Source organism: Ambystoma mexicanum, chromosome 8 (assembly GCF_040938575.1).
Source record: "Ambystoma mexicanum isolate Mex_15411 chromosome 8, UKY_AmexF1_1, whole genome shotgun sequence".
Lineage (NCBI taxonomy): Eukaryota > Metazoa > Chordata > Amphibia > Caudata > Ambystomatidae > Ambystoma > Ambystoma mexicanum.
Window position 1 is genome coordinate 56121122 of NC_090929.1, and position 19032 is coordinate 56140153.

Below are 19032 nucleotides of genomic sequence, written 5' to 3' on the forward strand. Positions count from 1 at the left end.
ATAACAAAAAAAAAGGTAATTACTATTCCATACCCAACACCTTATTTGCCCTTTCCCGCCCCCACCAAAAACATTTTGTTAAACTTTTTCGTAATTTCGTACATGTTTAAAATGCACACGTAAAAATGCCTGGCGATGAAAGGACGTTATACCGAAAAATCTTGGTATCAAGATTGGACCATCTCTGTTGACCCCCAGGTTCGGGCCAGATGTTGTGTTGCCCATTTTAAGATTAAGGCCTTGACAAAGATCATCCCTTTATACTTGTCAAGTTACGCGTGTTGACGTCTCTACTGCGGTGATGGGCCCTTGGACTACCGAAACACTACTTTGCCCGGCCTAAAACCATCCTCCGGCATTTGTAGGTCGTTCAGAACTCTACTGCCCGCCTAGCGGTAGGGCTCCCTACGTTTTCGCAGACTTTGGATGTCCGTCGGAAGCTTCATTGGCTCCCAATTGACAGTCGCATTACATGTATATCTTCCTCTGCTTGGTCCATGGGGCCTTTCAGGGGTCTGGGGTGTCTTATCCCTGTCACACAATTAAAAGATACTTTCCTTCTCGTAATCTTCGATTGACTAATCTCCACTTGCTTCAGGTGCCTCGGTACCGCAAGTCTACTGTGGGTGGCCGAGGATTCTCTGTCGCTGCCCCTGCTTTCTGGAACTCCCTTCCTTTGTCCATACAGGACATTACTGGTCACCTCTGCTGCCCAAAAGCTGTGAAAAACCTTTGTGTTTAATCTCTAATCTGGGGCTGGGGGACTATGCACAATGTTCTTGTCTTTCTCCTTCCTGCTACCGGTTGTCGGTCTCTCCTTCTGAGGTGCCTTAGCGACAGGATACCTTTTGGTCACAGTTATGCTTTATACATTTCATAACATAAACTGATGCCCCCAGTTGTATGATAATGGGCTGGTTCCCTTTCACTCCCAGGCAAATGTGTTGCATGTCTGTGTGAGCAATGTATGTGAACGGGAAGGACCGCCTGGGCAGAATCTTCTCCACTCCACCCGCAATGCCTGCCTGCACAGGAGCTGTACCTTGTGTCTGGACACTGGGCTGCCTGCTGTGGACGATGCAGGCATGATTGTGGAAGCGAGCCTGCTGAGGAACAGGTCCGCTCTCTCGCCGCAGCCCCCTCTTTTCCACTTTCTTGAAGTGTGTGTATGTGTACGTGTACGTGTGCACGTGTGTGCGCGTGTGTGTGATTTCTTGAAAGTAACTAATTGGTTATTTTTAACGTACTTAATACCCAGTGGTTTCTAAGCGCGGACCCGGGGGTCGAACCTGTGGTGCTCCGTGACGTCTTGCTTCCAAGGCGAGCACGTTGCCCCTGAGCTATCCTCCCAAAACAACTTTCACCCCTGGAGAGATTTTTATGCCTAAAACTACCTAGACTGAATGTTCAGTTTCAAGAGTAAAAAGCAAGTAGCAGGTCTTTCGGGTGAAACCTCTCAGCCATTTAAAATGTGAGCATTCTATGTCTAATAACGTTTGACCTGCAGCACGGGTCGATCATGTGATTTTCCAAAATAATTGTATGGTCCGAACTCCAGAACAGGACAGTTTGGTGTAAATCTGGGTTACATTTCTAAATAGATGAAGGAACGCATTGTGTGTTGTTCCCTTTTTGCTTTCATGTTTCCATATGGAAATTCACAAGTTGTGTACATGTGCACAGCCCAAACCCATGCATGCAATTGCACCGAAAGGAGCACGAAGCGTGCAAAGGAAATTCTTAGTTCATCTGGTACAAATCCGTCTGGCAGTTTATTTGATAAGTTAATGGGGAGCAGGTGCCCCGGCCACCCAAACATCTGTATGTGTATCTCCCATGATGCATTGCCAGAGCTGAGGCTTTCCAGTTCTGAACTCTAGATCCTGACCGAGCGAAAAAGAGGAGAGTAAATACTGGCCGCGCGGTGGCGGGCAGACTATCCGTTCCTTAGGAGGTTAAACATATTTGGGTGACTTTAAGAAGCAATCCATGTTTTTTATTTCACGAAAATGTAGTAATTGTTTTCTAAATTCACTTAAAATATTTGTGCAGGGTTTGGGAGAAATGAGTACATCTGTTGGTTGTTCTCAGGCCTCGTCCTAATTCTGCAAGCAGGACACACGAAGATTCAAATGTTGATCCTCAAGAATAACCCTTATATAAAGTTCAGGCGGTAAACAACAATGTAACCCCTTAACTGCCAGGTTATTATGCAAGTCTGTGCAAAAAGGCCGAGCCTACTCGTGCTTAGCACTTCTTCAGGCGAAGGGAACATGGAAGGTGGATGAAGGGAGGTACTGGTTGAGTTCCCTGGTGGATTAGTATCTTAATAACATTGCATCTTGATTGGGATATTATCAATGATGTGTTTAGAATATCCGGATCCCAGTCTCTCTTCCCCATCACAGTCTTTCTATCTCTTCATCATCCTAGTCTCTCTGCCTCGCCCCAGTCTCTCTGCCTCGTCCCAGTCTCTCTGCCTCGTCCCAGTCTCTCTGCCTCGCCCCAGTCTCTCTGCCTCGCCCCAGTCTCTTGTCCTCAGCCCAGTCTTTCGTCCTCACCCCAATGTCTCGTCCTCGCCCCAGTGTCTTGTCCTCGCCCATCTCTCGTCCTCACCCATGTCTCTCGTCCTCGCCCCCGTCTCTCTGCCTCACCTTCACTCCCTCGTCCAGCCTCGGCATTAAGTACCAAACTCATCAACGCAATAAAACCGTTCTTAACTAAAGATAACTGTCTGTCCATAGCAAGAGCCACCATTGGAGCCAAGCTGGATTACTGCAACGCGCTCCTAGCCGGCACATCCAAGAACAACATATCAAAGCTCCAAACCACCCAAAATAATGCTCTCAGAGCAGCGCTCAGCATACCAAAAAGAGAGCACATCACTCTAGCTAGGAAAGCGGTCCATTGGCTCCCAGTCAAGGATAGGATTGCTTTCAAAATACTAACCATAACGCATAAATGCATCAACCATACAGCACCTTCCTACCTATCCGACACCCTGTCTAGATCCCAGTCCATTAGACCTACCAGATCTACATACACCAACCGTCTCATCATACCACGCATCAATAGATCCAAGGCAGGAGGTATAGGCTTCCCCTACCTGGCACCAAAGCTTTGGAACACACTGCCCACTAACCTCAGAGCAGAAACATCCCTCCTCTCTTTCAGGAAACAACTCAAAACTGCTCTCTTCAACTAACATGCGCACCTGCACACCCTCTTGCTCTCTATGTACATGTACCTTAACCATAACCATTGCCCAATGTAACCAAGGGCACAACTGTATGTAACCAAGTATAAGAAACACTGTTACCAGCGCCACGATGCCTTCGGTCTGATGTGCGCTTAACAAATGCGAATAAATAAATAAAAAATAAAAAAATAAATACTCCCGTCTCTCGTCCTCACCGCAGTCTCTCGTCCTCACAAATCTCTCGTCCTCGCCCCAGTCTCTCGTCCTTGCCCCAGTCTCTCGTCCTCGCCCCATCTCTCGTCCTCGCCCCAGTCTCTCGTCCTCGCCCCAGTCTCTCGTCCTCGCCCCAGTCTCCCGTCCTCGGCCCATCTCTTGTCCTCAACCCGGTCTCCCGTCCTCGCCCCAGTCACTCGTCCTCGCCCCAGTCTCTCGTCCTCGTCCCCGTGTCTCGTCCATCTCTCGTCCTCGCCCCAGTGGCTCGTCCTCTCCCCAGTGTCTCGTCCTCACCGCAGTCTCTCATCCTCACCGCAGTCTCTCCTCCTCACCGCAGTCTCTCCTCCTCACCGCAGTCTCTACTCCTCACCGCAGTCTCTCATCCTCGCCCCAGTCTCTCATCCTCGCCCCAGTCTCTCATCCTTGCAAGTCTCTCGTCCTCGACCCAGTGTCTCGTCCTCGCCCCGTCTCTTGTACTCGCCCCGTCTCTTGCTTGCCCCCATCTCTTGTCCTCGCCCCGTCTCCTGTCCTCAGCCCCATCTCCCGTCATCGCCCCAGTCTCTCGTCCTCACCCCAGTCTCTCGTCCTCGTCCCAGTGTCTCATCCATCTCTCGTCCCCGCCCCAGTGGCTCGTCCTCTCCCCAGTGTCTTGTCCTCACCGCAGTCTCTCATCCTCACTGCAGTCTCTCATCCTCACTGCAGTCTGCCATCCTCGCCCCAGTCTCTCATCCTTGCAAGTCTCTCGTCCTCGCCCCAGTGTCTCGTCCTCGCCCCGTCTCTTGTCCTCACCCCGTCTCTTGTCCTCGCCCCCGTCTCTTTTCCTCGCCCCCGTCTCTGATCCTCACTGCAGTCTGTCATCCTCGCCCCAGTCTCTCGTCTTTGCACGTCTCTCATCCTCGCCCCAGTCTCTCATCCTCACCCCTGTCTCTTGTCCTCATTCCCGTCTCTCGTCCTCACCACAGTCTGCCATCCTCGCCGCAGTTTCTCGTCCTCGCCCCGTCTCTCATCCTCGCCCGTCTCTCATCCTCGCCCCGTGCTGTGGTCCCCCTCTGTTCACTATACATTGTATTTCAGACCCATCTCTAATCTCTTCAAAGTTACCTCAGAGGCGTTGGCTATGTTTGGGCACTCTCCCTGTACGTGCCTCGTATACAAGAAATCTTAAGACCGCGGACATTCCCACTGTTCAATTTTTTGGAATACTGAACACAACAAATGTACTTGATGGTTGTACAACTATGTATTCACAATCAACCAACCTCTTCTCTATCCTAGTAACACACACAATTGCTGGATCCCATGTTCCCACAAATCTCTGTTCCAAGAAGAAGAATGCATTTCCTTGGTTACAGAACTAAGTTATTCGATGGATTGAAACAATACATCTGAGAAACCGAGACTTGCGAAGACCAGCTAAAGAAAGGGAAAAAAAGGATTAAAACGAACTGCCAGTATATTTGAAAAAATTCCCATCACCAAGTTATTGAGACCTCCTACTAAGAATGAGATTAAACATAATAAATAAAAAAAAGAGATAGCCCTTGAAAGGAAATTAATATTCCCGAAGCAAAGCCAACTGCAGATTCTACGATTCAGAGGAAATTGTTCAAGCCCTTGTCCATTGGGTCACCACTTGGTCCAACGTTGGCAGGCCTACGCACAATTTATTTAAAGAAGACTCAATCGATTGACTATTTTGTACTTGGTCAGAACTGGGGGAATGGATGATAATGGGATAGAATACCAGCTTATGCCTCGAAGTCCTTACGTTTATTGAAGCTATGTTACAAAAGGCTAGAATTGAATATCTCCTCCGAAACAAGGTACGATTGTTGTAGAGGAATCTCCCGTCTCTTCTTCATTTCTTGTCTGGTCTCCTCGTCTTTTCTTTTGTCTTGTGTCATCTTTTTCTCTCGGATTTATTTTAACTCCACTACCTTGTAGTTAAAATGGTTTTATTCAGGAAGTAAATGGAAAAGTGGAATTGAATGTAAATGGTCAATTTAACTTGTCATGATATACTTACCAATAAACATTTATGACAACAACAAAAAATAAGTTAACTGTCTCAGTCGGACATGCCAGTTTCAGGATTCCTCTCATTTTGTCTATGCCAGCATGTTTCACTCGTATCGGTTGCGACCTATAGTGAGCTTCTTCAGGGATACTTTCTTTTGTAGTCCACTCTTGACTTACACCACTTTCTTATTATGACCTCTGTCGTTTCTCACAACTGGTAAAGATTTGTCACTTGCAATAAGCCTTCGATGGATTATTCGATATTGATTACAAGGTGCTTTTCCTTATGTTTTTATTAATGAATCTTAATTTTGAGTTGTGTCCTGCGTGGCATGACTGCCGCGTGTTTCGGCATTTATAGTGCCACTGTGTCTTAAACGTTATCTACTCTTGTCCTGAAAGCCCTGGGCCTCTGAACATGTGCTGCATTTTCTCATGTTGATCTTTATAGGAAACCTGCCATGACCTTCACCCTTTGACATGGTTAGGGCATCCCTTTTGCCTGGCTACAGTGACCGCTATTTTGCTGTGATTTGGGAAACTGTCCTTTCTCATTTATGTTACCAATCTTTTCTGGACTGTTGCAAAGCCTAGTTATTCTTCTCAGAATGGCTACTTTGCAAATTTACCGACTGAAGGACGGAGTGATAAAGGCACTAGACTAAATACTCATTGAATAATGTATGACTCCGGCGGGTAAGAGTACCATGGCTGTACACTGACAGAACTTAAAATGTCAACTCCACCCAAGTTTTGCACTGGTCTGCATACATTTTAGTTGCAGCAATACACTTTAAAATGTTTCTTTCAGGTGCGGTGCACTGTACCAGTGATGTAATCGATGACTTCATAAGTGATTAAGTGATGTCATATGCGATGTCATGGTTCTAGGTCATTTGGTCGAATATAAATGGTCGACAGGACAAATGGTCGACACTAAAAGGTCGACAGGTGAAATGGTTGAATTTCTTTTCTTTTTTTTCACATTTTTTTTTTTTGGGGGGGTCCCCCAACCCCCTTTTTTTTGCTAAAAAACCCTTTTTTCCCTAAACGAAAACCTACAAAATATATATATAAATTTTAAAAAAAAATCGACCATTTGACCTGTCGACCAAATTGTGTCGACCATTTGTCTGTCGACCATTTGACTAGACACCCGATGGGTTCTAGGTCATTTGGTCGAATATAAATGGTCGACAGGACAAATGGTCGACACCAAAAGGTCGACAGGTGAAATGGTTGAATTTCTTTTCTTTTTTTTCACATTTTTTTTTTTTGGGGGGGTCCCCCAACCCCCTTTTTTTTGCTAAAAAACCCTTTTTTCCCTAAACGAAAACCTACAAAATATATATATAAATTTAAAAAAAAAATCGACCATTTGACCTGTCGACCAAATTGTGTCGACCATTTGTCTGTCGACCATTTGACTAGACACCCGATGTCATCAGTGTGCTAACGGGCTGTGTAATATATGGGGCTAAATATGCATGTACTAGGGTGACAGTTTCCACCTCATACTTAAGGTGAAAGCAGTTCACATAGACTTTTCCAAAAGTTGTAATGGTAGGTAACTTTTGAACAGCTGGATGGATTTTGATGACATTTTCCCAAAAATAAAATGTGACCAGGTACCCTCCAAAACTGCACAATTTGGAGACAATTTAATAAAAGGTAGAAAAGTAAAGAAACCACAAAAATCACTGTTTCCTGCCTAGTCCCATACATTTTCCCAAAGAGAAAACAAGAGCTTCTACTTAACACTTGTAGTATAAAAACCGCTGGACGGATTTGAAACAACTTGTGCACAAAACGTAATAGATGTGCTTTTTGGTGGTTTGGGGTAAAACCATTAGTGGTTTTTAAAGTATTCGACAGAGAAAGGGGTACACCTGCTCCTGAGAATCTTTGATATACCTGCATCATGCTTTGCTGCAGAGAGGATTTTCAAAAATGAAAAGTCACCAGTTTTATTTTGCTCAATGGGAGCGATTCCTGCGGTAATACTGAGGGTAGCCAAACTGGAAATTGCTTAAAACAATGTGAGGAGAATTAAAATGAGTGCACGTATCTCGGGCTACAGGTGGCGATGGGGAAAGGGCACCCCATGGGCAGATCCCCACAGTAATGTTGCAAGGCTCACTTGCAAAAGATAATGCCTCACATGAAGGATGAGTGGGAGGGTGTAATGGAAAAGGGTTGGGGAGGTAAAACACAAGGGAGGGAGCGAGGGCGACCAAGATAAGTTCAGGAGGACCAATGGTGAGTCTCAGGGCAGACGGGATGACTTTTTAATTTTGGAATGTTTTGCCATTATGACAGAAATTGTCAAACCTTAATTTGCCACAGGAATTGGCATACTCTATTACCGTGGGGACAGAGAATGGTAGCATTTTCGCAGGGATAAAAAGCGGGGAAAGAAGGGGACCACTGGGGTACCACTGGGACTTGGCAATGGCCTTTTAAACCTGCACAGAGCTGGGATCAGAACTACTAGGCAGGGGGATATCCCTCTTTTTAATAATTGGTGCCACACGCAGTGCACGTTGAGGCCTAAATCCCTCTGTGTTTCTTGATGTTTGGGGCAACATGGAGAGTGGGCAGGGCCGGAAGCTGGGGCCACTGGGCAGTGGAAGGGGACGCTCAGTGATCGGAGGCTGCTCTGTGAGATCTGGGCCTCGCGGGCAAGGCCACTCTCAGTGATCGGAGGCTGCTCTGTGGGATCTGGGCCTCGGGAGCAAGGCCACGCTCAGTGATCGGAGGTGCTCTGTGGGACCTGGGCCTCGGGGGCAAGGCCACGCTCAGTGATCGGAGGCTGCTCTGGGGGATCTGGGCCTCGGGGGCAAGGCCACGCTCAGTGATCGGAGGCTGCTCTGTGGGATCTGGGCCTCTGGGGCAAGGCCACGCTCAGGGATCGGAGGCTGCTCTGGGGGATCTGGGCCTCGGGGGCAAGGCCACGTTCAGTGATCAGAGGTTTCTCTGGGCCTCGGGGGCAAGGCCACGCTCAGTGATCGGAGGCTGCTCTGTGGGATCTGGGCCTCGGGGCAAGGCCACGCTCAGTGATCGGAGGTGCTCTGTGGGATCTGGGCCTCGGGGGCAAGGCCACCCTCAGTGATCGGAGGCTGCTCTGGGGGATCTGGGCCTCGGGGGCAAGGCCACGGACAGTGATCAGAGGCTGCTCTGTGGGATCTGGGCCTCGGGGGCAAGGCCACGCTCAGTGAACGGAGGTTGCTCTGTGGGATCTGGGCCTCGGGGGCAAGGCCACGCTCAATGAACGGAGGCTGCTCTGTGGGATGGGGACTCAGGGGCAAGGCCACGCTCAGTGATCAGAGGCTGCTCTGTGGGATCTGGGCCTCGCGGGCAAGGCCACGCTCAGTGATCGGAGGCTGCTCTGTGGGATCTGGGCCTCTGGGGCAAGGCCACGCTCAGGGATTGGAGGCTGCTCTGTGGGATCTGTGCCATGGGGCAAGGCCACGCTCAGTGATTGGAGGCTGCTCTGGCGGATCTGGGCCTCGGGGCAAGGCCACGGACAGTGATCAGAGGCTGCTCTGTGGGATCTGGGCCTCGGGGGCAAGGCCACGCTCAGTGAACGGAGGTTGCTCTGTGGGATCTGGGCCTCGGGGGCAAGGCCACGCTCAATGAACGGAGGCTGCTCTGTGGGATCTGGGCCTCGCGGGCAAGGCCACGCTCAGTGATCAGAGGCTGCTCTGTGGGATCTGGGCCTCTGGAGGCAGTCAGTGATCGGAGGCTGCTCTGGGGGGTCTGGGTCTAAGGGGCAAGGCCATGCTCAGTGATCGGAGGTTGCTCTTTGGGAACTGGGCATGGGGGGGGGCACGCTCAGTGATCGGAGGCTGCTCTGTGGGATCTGGGCCTCGGGGGAAGGCCACGCTCAGTGATCAGCGGCTGCTCTGTGGGATCTGGGCCTCGCGGGCAAGACCACGTGCAGGGATCAGAGGCTGCTCTAGGGGATCTGGGCCTTGCGGGCAAGGCCACGCGCAGGGATCGGAGGCTTCTCTGTGGGATCAGGGCCTCCGGAGGCGGTCAGTGATTGGAGGCTGCTCTGTGGGATCTGGGCTTCGGGGGCAAGGCCACGCTCAGTGGGGATCTGGGCTTCGGGGGCAAGGCCACGCTCAGTGATCGGAGGCTGCTCTGTGGGATCTGGGCCTCGGGGGCAAGGCCACGCGCAGGGTTCGGAGGCTGCTCTGTGGGATCTGGGCCTCGGGGGCAAGGCCACGCGCAGGGATCAGAGGCTGCTCTGTGGGATCTGGGCCTTGCGGGCAAGGCCACGCGAAGGGATCGGAGGCTGCTCTGTGGGATCTGGTCCTCGGGGGCAAGGCCACGCTCAGTGATCGGAGGCTGCTCTGGGGGACCTGGGCCTCGGGTGCAAGGCCACGCGCAGGGATCGGAGGCTGCTCTGTGGGATCTGGGCCTCGGGGCAAGGCCACGCTCAGGGATCGGAGGCTGCTCTGGGGGATCTGGGCCTCGGGGGCAAGGCCACGCTCAGTGATCGGAGGCTGCTCTGTGGGATCTGGGCCTCGGGGGCAAGGCCACACTCAGTGATCGGAAGCTGCTCTGTGGGATCTGTGCCTCGGGGGCAAGGCCACGCACAGGGATCGGAGGCTGCTCTGTGGGATCTGGGCCTCGGGGGCAAGGCCACGCGCAGGGATCGGAGGCTGCTCTGTGGGATCTGGGCCTCGGGGGCAAGGCCACGCGCAGGGATCGGAGGCTGCTCTGTGGGATCTGGGCCTCGGGGGCAAGGCCACGCGCAGGGATCGGAGGCTGCTCTGTGGAATCTGGGTCTCGGGGGCAAGGCCACGCGCAGGGGTCGGAGGCTGCTCTGTAGGATCTGGGCCTCGGGGGCAAGGCCAGGCGCAGGGATCGGAGGCTGCTCTGTGGGATCTGGGCCTCTGGGGCAAGGCCACGCGCAGGGATCGGAGGCTGCTCTGCGGGATCTGGGCCTCGGGGGCAAGGCCACGCGCAGGGATCGGAGGCTGCTCTGTGGGATCTGGGCCTCTGGGGCAAGGCCACGCGCAGGGATCGGAGGCTGCTCTGTGGGATCTGGGCCTCTGGGGCAAGGCCACGGTCAGGGATCAGAGGCTGCTCTGGGGGATCTGGGCCTCGGGGACCTGGGCCTCGGGGGCAAGGCCACGCGCAGGGATCGGAGGCTGCTCTGTGGGATCTGGGCCTCGGGGCAAGGCCACGCTCAGGGATCGGAGGCTGCTCTGGGGGATCTGGGCCTCGGGGGCAAGGCCACGCTCAGTGATCGGAGGCTGCTCTGTGGGATCTGTGCCACGGGGCAAGGCCACGCTCAGTGATCGGAGGCTGCTCTGTGGGATCTGGGCCTCGGGGGCAAGGCCACACTCAGTGATCGGAAGCTGCTCTGTGGGATCTGTGCCTCGGGGGCAAGGCCACGTGCAGGGATCGGAGGCTGCTCTGTGGGATCTGGGCCTCGGGGGCAAGGCCACGCGCAGGGATGGGAGGCTGCTCTGTGGGATCTGGGCCTCGGGGGCAAGGCCACGCGCAGGGATGGGAGGCTGCTCTGTGGGATCTGGGCCTCGGGGGCAAGGCCACGCGCAGGGATCGGAGGCTGCTCTGTGGAATCTGGGCCTCGGGGGCAAGGCCACGCGCAGGGGTCGGAGGCTGCTCTGTGGGATCTGGGCCTCGGGGGCAAGGCCACGCGCAGGGATCGGAGGCTGCTCTGTGGGATCTGGGCCTCTGGGGCAAGGCCACGCGCAGGGATCGGAGGCTGCTCTGTGGGATCTGAGCCTCGGGGGCAAGGCCACGCGCAGGGATCGGAGGCTGCTCTGTGGGATCTGGGCCTCTGGGGCAAGGCCACGGTCAGGGATCAGAGGCTGCTCTGGGGGATCTGGGCCTCGGGGATCTGGGCCTCTGGGGCAAAGCCACGCTCAGGGATCTTTGCTCTTTAAATTCATGACTGTACCATGTACAGTGGCCCCAGCTGAAGAAAGGATAACAGAACCCCGGAAAGAGCGAGTCCAGGCAACCAAGCCTATGATATTCAGGGGGTGCGGGGAGTGCCGAGCCTCTGAGCGTGGGGCCCCCACTGCTGCAAAGTCCATTAGCACATACATATTATAACATAAGGGGCTCAGTATGAGACGCACAGTGGTATTATGGGGGACACCTGTGGGGAGCACGCCGAGCTAAGATGCTCAAAGCTTCCCACATCCACAGAATTTCAGGGGTTTTGTGGAGATGCATCTGATCACCTTAACTCTCTTAATGAACGTTTTTTCCAGTATATATGTATGTATCGATATATCAATAGCCCTATTTAGACAAGCCTTTCATTAACTTTTTTCTGCTGCGGTTGGGATAACAGTGCCTGGGACACAGTGCCTGGGACACAGTTCTGGGATAACAGTGCCTGGGACACAGTGCCGGGATAACAGTGCCTGGGATAACAGTGCCTGGGATAACAGTGCCTGGGATAACAGTGCCTGGGATAACAGTGCCTGGGACACAGTCCCATGATAATAGTGCCGGTGCACAGTGCCGGGATAACAGTGCCTGGGACACAGTGCCTGGGACACAGTGCCGGGATAACCGTGCCAGGGACACAGTGCCAGGGACACAGTGCCGGGATAACAGTGCCTGGGACACAGTGCCGGGATAACAGTGCCTGGGACACAGTGCCGGGATAACAGCGCCTGGGACATGGTCCCGGGATAACAGTGCCGGTGCACAGTGCCTGGGACGCAGTGCCTGGGACGCAGTGCCTGGGACACAGTGCCGGGATAACAGTGCCGGGATAACAGTGCCAGGGACACAGTGCCGGGATAACAGTGCCGGGATAACAGTGCCTTGGACACAGTGCCGGGATAACAGTGCCTGGGACACAGTGCCGGGATAACAGTGCCTGGGAAACCATGCTGGGATATGGCGCCTCCCACACGCCACCCTCCTCACGCACATATTTCATATATCCCAGGTGCCCCCACGCCACCCTCTACTTCGCCCACACATACTTGGACAGTGCCGACTCTGCTGCAATTTTTCCCCAATATATTGTACATGAAGACCCCCTCCCCTGGCTGTGAATGGAACACCCCACACTTGTACTGTACCCAGGTACCTCTCCCACATCTAGGCTGTGCTTACAGTACCCCTGGACTCTACACATGTCCACTGGGCAGTACCTGGAATCTACCCACAGCATTCACGGCTACACATGTGTGGTAATCGGGGTGCCAACCGACACGTGCACTGTCCACGGATCCAGGCCACCAGACCCCCCCCCCCACGCCCACTCCCCCACGCCTCGGCCATCCCTACAGTGCCCTTGGACTCTATAGAGAGGCCTGCCCTAGTCCAGACCCTGCAATGCACTCACAGCATGTACCCTGGCACCTGTACGGTGAACAGGGGCACCACCCCACACACGCACTGTCCGCGGATCCAAGCCCCCCCACCCCCAGTCCCCAAGCCTCGGCCATTCCTACAGTGCCCCTGGACTCTATAGAGAGGCCTGCCCCCCAGACCCTGCAATGCACTCACAGCATGTACCCTGGCACCTGTACGGTGAACAGGGGGCCACCCCACACATGCACTGTCCGCGGATCCAAGCCCCCCTACCCCCAGTCCCCAAGCCTCGGCCATTCCTACAGTGCCCCTGCACTCTATAGAGAGGCCTGCCCTAGTCCAGACCCTGCAATGCACTCACAGCACGTACCCTAGCACCGGCACGGTGAACAGGGGCTCCACCCCACACACGCACTGTCCGCGGATCCAAGCCCCCCCACCCCCAGTCCCCCAAGCCTCGGCCATTCCTACAGTGCCCCTGCACTCTATAGAGAGGCCTGCCCTAGTCCAGACCCTGCAATGCACTCACAGCATGTACCCTGGCACCTGTACGGTGAACAGGGGCGCCACCCCAGACATGCACTGTACACAGACCCCCCTCCACGGCCCGGGGGCGGGGCGTCATTCAGAATATAGTACTGTGTGAATGGGGGCTTCGGGCACTGACCATGTATGGGGCAGGTTTAGCCACGCAGGGAAGGGAATGGGGTCCCGCCTCTACCATTGCCGCACGGACACACTGGCATGGACTGGACCTGGAGCCCACCGCTTACCCAGCCTTTACTCCCCGCCCGATCCCAAGCAGGCAAACGAACACGTGTAAAGGCAACACGCGAAGACGCTGGAGGTGTGGGTGGCCAGGAGGAGCAGGGTGAAGATGCCCCCTCTCTCTACCACCCCGAGGTTCGACCCCTGCTCCTGGGGAACGAGAAAGGAACTCAGCGTTGGCATCCTATCCCCAGCAGGGGGTGAACGTCCTCCTGCAAAATAAGCTCACAACGCACCGATGCTTTGGGCAAATCAGTGTCGGGGGCTCGCCCGGGGAATCGGGAATCTTTGCACTTCAGTGTCCTGGGCTCACCTGGGGAATCTTTACACTTCAGTGTCGGGGGCTCGCAGGGAATCGGGAATCTTTACACTTCAGTGTCAGGAGCTCGCCTGGGGAATCGGGAATCTTTACACTTCAGTGTCAGGGGCTCGCCTGAGGAATCGGGAATCTTTGCACTTCAGTGTCCTGGGCTCACCTGGGGAATCTTTACACTTCAGTGTCGGGGGCTCGCAGGGAATCGGGAATCTTTACACTTCAGTGTCAGGGGCTCGCCTGAGGAATCGGGAATCTTTACACTTCCGTGTCAGCAGCTCGCCTGGGTAATCGGGAATCTTTACACTTCAGTGTCCTGGGCTCACCTGGGGAATCTTTACACTTCAGTGTTGGGGGCTCGCAGGGAATCGGGAATCTTTACAATTCAGTGTCAGGGGCTCGCCTGGGGAATCGGGAATCTTTACACTTCAGTGTCAGGGGCTCGCCTGAGGAATCGGGAATCTTTACACTTCAGTGTCAGGGGCTCGCCTGGGTAATCGGGAATCTTTACACTTCAGTGTCAGGGGCTCGCCTGGGGAATCTTTGCACTTCAGTGTCGGGGGCTCGCCTGGGGAATCGGGAATCTTTACCCTTCAGTGTCAGGGGCTCGCCTGGGGAATCGGGAATCTTTACACTTCAGTGTCAGGGGCTCGCCTGGGGAATCGGGAATCTTTACACTTCAGTGTCAGGGGCTCGCCTGGGGAATCTTTGCACTTCAGTGTTGGGGGCTCGCCTGGGGAATCGGGAATCTTTACACTTCAGTGTCGGGGGCTCGCGGGGAATCGGGAATCTTTGCACTTCAGTGTCGGTGACTCGCGGGGAATCGGGAATCTTTGCACTTCAGTGACCGGGGCTCGCCTGGGGAATCGTGAATCTTTGCACTTCACTGATGAAATATTTGCACTTCAGTGTCGGGAGGGTCTCGCCTGGTGAATGTTTACACTGTTTACGCTTCAGTGTTAGAGGCTAACCTGGTGACTGTTAACACTGCAGTGTCAGGGGCTCACCTGCTAAATGTTTACACCTTAGTATCGGGGGCTCACCTGGGAAATCTTTGCCCTGCAGTGTCGTGGGCTCACCTGGTGATTGTTTACTCTTCAGTGTCAGGGGGGCACACCTGTTGAATGTTTACGCTTCGGTGTCAGGGCTGACCTGGTGAATGTTTACAATTCAGTGTTGGGGCTCACCTGGTAAATGTTTACACGGCTGTGTCGGGGGCTCACCTGTGGAATCTTTACACTTCAGTGTTAGGGGCTCACCTGGTAAATGTTTACGCTTCAGCGTCAGGGGCTCACCTGGTGAACATTTAAACTTCAGTGTTAGGGGCTCGCCTGGTAAATGTTTACGCTTCAGCATCGGGGGCTCACCTGGTAAAGGTTTACATTTCCGTGTCGGGGGCTCACCTGGTGAACATTTAAACTTCAGTGTTAGGGGCTCGCCTGGTAAATGTTTACGCTTCAGCATCGGGGGCTCACCTGGTAAAGGTTTACATTTCCGTGTCGGGGGCTCACCTGGGGAATCTTTACTCTTCAGTGTCGGGGCTCACCTGGTGAAAATTTAAACTTCAGTGTTAGGGGCTCGCCTGGTAAATGTTTACGCTTCAGCATCGGGGGCTCACCTGGTAAAGGTTTACATTTCCGTGTCGGGGGCTCACCTGGGGAATCTTTACTCTTCAGTGTTGGGGGCTCACCTGGGAAATCTTTACACTTCAGTGTTAGGGGCTCGCCTGGTAAATGTTTACATTTCAGTGTCAGGGCTCACCTGGGGAATCTTTACTCTTCAGTGTTGGGGGTTCACCTGGGGAATCTTTACACTTGAATGTCGGGTCTCACCTGGGGAATCTTTGCACTTCAGTGTCAGGGCCTCACCTGGGGAATGTTTGCACTTCAGTGTCAGGGCCTCACCTGGGGAATCTTTACACTTCAGTGTCGGGGGCTCACCTGGTAAATGTTTACACTTCAGTGTCAGGGGCTCACCTGGAGAATCTTTACACTTCCGTGTCGGGGGCTCACCTGGGGAATCTTTACACTTCAGTGTTAGGGGCTCACCTGGTAAATGTTTACGCTTCAGCGTCAGGGGCTCACCTGGGGAATCTTTATTCTTCAGTGTCGGGGCTCACCTGGTGAACATTTAAACTTCAGTGTTAGGGGCTCGCCTGGTAAATGTTTACGCTTCAGCATCGGGGGCTCACCTGGTAAAGGTTTACATTTCCGTGTCGGGGGCTCACCTGGGGAATCTTTACTCTTCAGTGTTGGGGGCTCACCTGGGAAATCTTTACACTTCAGTGTTATGGGCTCGCCTGGTAAATGTTTTCGCTTCCGCGTTGGGGGCTCACCTGGTAAATGTTTACATTTCAGTGTCAGGGCTCACCTGGGGAATCTTTACTCTTCAGTGTTGGGGGTTCACCTGGGGAATCTTTACACTTGAATGTCGGGTCTCACCTGGGGAATCTTTGCACTTCAGTGTCAGGGCCTCACCTGGGGAATGTTTGCACTTCAGTGTCAGGGCCTCACCTGGGGAATCTTTACACTTCAGTGTCGGGGGCTCACCTGGTAAATGTTTACACTTCAGTGTCAGGGGCTCACCTGGAGAATCTTTACACTTCAGCGTCGGGGGCTCACCAGGGGAATCTTTACACTTCAGCGTCGGGGGCTCACCTGGTGAATGTTTACACTTCAGTGTCGGGGGCTCACCTGGTGAATGTTTACACTTCAGTGTCGGGGGCTCACCCGGGGCTTCAGTGTCGGGGGCTTACCTGGTGTATCTTTACATCCTCGCTGCACCTGCGTCGTGAGCCCAGTCCACTGGATGGACTGAGTGCAGGGAGCTGAGACCTGCGCGGACCGTCTACGAGCTCCGGACCTCTCCTGCGGTTCTTGCTCGGCCCGAAGTCCTCTGAAGAACGGAACTCCGTGAATTAATCTCCTCCACGTATTGGACGGGCTCTAAAGCGCGTGTCCCCTCGGAGCGACCACCTCTTTTATGCGGACCGAACCGCCTTCTGGCAAACAATATCTCCTCGCGATGGGATTTCCACTGTGGACCGGACTTTCACCACGGACCGGACTTTTTCTGTGACCGGACCTCCCTTATAAACAGGCTATCTTCCATGGATCCGATCGGGGGGCCATAGCACGGACTTCACGCAGAAGTGCTCACAGCCTCTGGAGAGCCATGACTCGGAACAGAACTCCAAGGACTGGCCTTTCTTTGCAGAGTGGATAAACCATAGGAAGTTCAAGGAATCTCTTAGAGCTGGCTCCAGAACCCGGACTGGACCTCTTTAAAGGCAGCACATCCGTCAAAGACAGAACCTGCCCCCCCCCCCACCACTCCCGCAGAACACACACTCGCAGTGCACACAACTTCCCCGCTCAGGGGCAGAGCGGACGCCGAGACAACCCGTTAGCGTCCGCGGAACAGACCGCCCGGGAAACCAGGACCTCTCAGCACGCGCTAGGCCTCCAGTGGGGGCTAGCTGGACCCCCTATGTGTGTTGCCTCCCCTGGCTCGGGCTGTGGATTGCAGCTTGAAGGCAGAGCGCAGCCTGGAGGACTAGTCTGCTCCTGTGAGTGGTGTCTCGCCCCCACTCGCTCCTCTCTCCAGACTGCCTCTGGTCTCGCAGCGCCTCGATCTCTCCTCCTCTTGTAATGGGCCCCGTCCCTCCTACGGCCCCCCCTCCATTCTCTCCTGTCATCTCTTCCCGTCTGCAAGCCTCTCTCCTCCTATACCGACACCTCTCCTCCTTCCCTGGCCCCTCCCCCTCTTCTCGCAGCCTCGTTATAATCCGCTCAAAGCAGTCTACGCTCTTAATGCACACATCCCTAATCTGCTTTATCGCGGTGGCTAATAAGTGAGAGGGTGTGTGGGGAAGGTGGGGGCGCTCCTCAAAAGAACCGCACCCCGCCATTCACACGGATTAGTTATCTGCCAGCCCCCTTGCTGATAAACCAAGGTGGCACGGTCCCCCGCCCAATAGCTGATAACCTGCCCCTACGCCCCCGAGCGACCACCCGGTTCTTTGCCCGTGGGGCTGGCATGCGGTCCCTGCCTATAGCGCCTGGAGCAGCGCCGCCAGACCTGCTTCCCTCGATTCGTGCAACGGAGCTCTCTGCTCGTCGGCTCCGTTCTCTTTGGACCAAGCGGTCGGGTGCAAATATAAGCCACTCATCGCACCCCTAAAATCCGTAGGCTCGTCCCTCGAACTCGGCTCCACACCCCTTAATTGGTCAAACTCGGTTTGAAATGAACCCTCCTCCAATCTCTTACTCCAAGCCCCACCGGTTCTGCAAACCTCAACAGAGGACCCCTGGCTCAGCAATCCTTCCATCAATATTTACCCGTTCTGCTCCCCACCATTCCGCACCCCTTTGCCCTCGCTTGCTGTCCCGCACCCCTGACTCCCCCCTTGCTGTTCTGCACCCTGGACTCTCCTCGCTTGCTGTCCCGCACCCCAGACTCCCCCCTTGCTGTTCTGCACCCTGGACTCTCCTCGCTTGCTGTCCCGCACCCCAGACTCCCCATGCTTGCTGTTCCACACCCCACACTCCCCTCGCTTGCTGTTCTGCACCCTGGATTTCTATCGCTTGCTGATCCGCACCCCTATTTCCCCTCGCTTGCTGTTCTGCTCCCTGGACTCCCCTTGCTTACTGTTCAGCACCCTGGACTCCCCTCCTTGCAGTTCCGCACCCCAGAATCCCCTCGCTTGCTGTTCTGCACCCTGGACTTCTATCGTTTGCTGTTCTGCACCCTGGACTCCCCTTGCTTGCTGTTCCGCACCCCTGACTCCCCCCTTGCAGTTCTGCACCCTGGACTCTCCTCGCTTGCTGTTCCGCACCCTGGACTCCCCACCTTGCAGTTGCGCACCCTGGACTCTCCTCGCTAGCTGTTCCACACCCTGGACTCCCTAAGCTTGCTGTTCTGCACCCTTGACTCCCCCCTTGCAGTTCCACACCCTGGACTCCCCTAGCTTGCTGTTCCGCACCCCTGACTCCCCCCTTGCTGTTCTGCACCCTGGACTCCCCTAGCTTGCTGTTCCGCACCCCTGACTCCCCCCTTGCTGTTCTGCACCCTGGACTCTCCTTGCTTGCTGTTCCGCACCCTGGACTCCCCTTGCTTGCTGTTCCGCACCCCTGACTCCCCCCTTGCAGTTCCGCACCCTGGACTCCCCTAGCTTGCTGTTCCGCACCCCTGACTCCCC

At 54.3% G+C, this 19032-nt stretch overlaps 1 protein-coding gene across 2 annotated transcripts in view; it reads right to left on the reverse strand.

Moving 5' to 3' along the window:
* Positions 1–17575, reverse strand: part of FIBCD1 (fibrinogen C domain containing 1) — a 1178447-nt gene extending 1160872 nt beyond the window's left edge. The window contains exon 1 of one of the 2 annotated variants that reach the window (XM_069609275.1): positions 16588–17575. The gene's annotated coding sequence lies outside the window, so the exon portion shown is untranslated. The remainder of the gene's footprint in view (positions 1–16587) is intronic. The other variant, XM_069609274.1, reaches the window with a different exon arrangement.
* Positions 17576–19032: the final 1457 nt, after the last annotated feature.